This window comes from Mastacembelus armatus, unplaced genomic scaffold, assembly GCF_900324485.2.
Source record: "Mastacembelus armatus unplaced genomic scaffold, fMasArm1.2, whole genome shotgun sequence".
Taxonomy (NCBI): Eukaryota; Metazoa; Chordata; class Actinopteri; order Synbranchiformes; family Mastacembelidae; genus Mastacembelus; species Mastacembelus armatus.
In genome coordinates this window covers 23,168-24,687 of record NW_022872927.1, presented here as the reverse complement: position 1 = coordinate 24,687, position 1,520 = coordinate 23,168, and positions in this window count along the sequence as shown.

Here is a 1,520-nt window from a genome sequence, read left to right as displayed (position 1 = left end):
TGGTCTGATGTGGCTGTAACTTCCATTCAGTCTGATCTGTGTGCTGGTCCTTTCCAGAGATGAGTGGAAATGTTGGAATTTCTCTAGCCTTCTGGGTCAGAATATTGGATAGAGGTTTATACCTGGACCTTAACCGGTGCCTGGATGAAAAGGCTGTCCGAGAGGGGTTGAGAGGGGTCTGTGGTGGGTGTGGTTTTGATTGGGTCTGAATATTCAGCATCTTTTCAACTTTTGATATGACTATAACTATAATGCTTCTGCGGGGAACAAAGGAAGACGGGAGGTATAAATAGAGAGGAACACAACAGGTGATTGAACTCAGGTGAACATAACGGGGACAGGTGAAACTCATGAACACAAATTACACATGAAGCTGCCAGAGACCAGAACGGGGGGAAAACAGGAAGTCAATACAAAATAAAGGTCCTCTGACAGGAAGTTCCAAGAGGACTCATGACACTTCCTGACTGAACGTCGTACTGCAATATTTGGACCTAAACCGGTGCCTGGATGAAAAGGCTGTCCGAGATGGGTTGAGAGGGGTCTGTGGTGGGTGTGGTTTTGATTGGGTCTGAATATTCAGCATCTTTTCAACTTTGATATGACTATAACTATAATGCTTCTGCGGGGAACAAAGGAAGACGGGAGGTATAAATAGAGAGGAACACAACAGGTGATTGAACTCAGGTGAACATAACGGGGACAGGTGAAACTCATGAACACAAATTACACATGAAGCTGCCAGAGACCAGAACGGGGGGAAAACAGGAAGTCAATACAAAATAAAGGTCCTCTGACAGGAAGTTCCAAGGGGACTCATGACACTTCCTGACTCAACGTCGTACTGCAATATTTGGACCTAAACCGTTATATTTGTATGTATATGGTGTCTCATCAAGTCTGTCTTTCAGCTCATTGTCATATTCTTGTAGAATGGTCTGATGTGGCTGTAACTTCCATTCAGTCTGATCTGTGTGCTGGTCCTTTCCAGAGATGAGTGGAAATGTTGGAATTTCTCTAGCCTTCTGGGTCAGAATATTGGATAGAGGTTTATACCTGGACCTTAACCGGTGCCTGGATGAAAAGGCTGTCCGAGAGGGGTTGAGAGGGGTCTGTGGTGGGTGTGGTGGGTGTGGCTTTGATTGGGTCTGAATATTCAGCATCTTTTCAACTTTTGATATGACTATAACTATAATGCTTCTGCGGGGAACAAAGGAAGACGGGAGGTATAAATAGAGAGGAACACAACAGGTGATTGAACTCAGGTGAACATAACGGGGACAGGTGAAACTCATGAACACAAATTACACATGAAGCTGCCAGAGACCGGAACGGGGGGAAACAGGAAGTCAATGCAAAATAAAGGTCCTCTGACAGGAAGTTCCAAGGGGACTCATGACACTTCCTGACTGAACGTCTGGTGGAGCAGATGTAAATTTATTGCTCTGTAGCACATTTCTGGGCTTAGTGCTGAGCATAATATCAAGTTTGTACATAATGCTCTTGAAATATAAGATGCT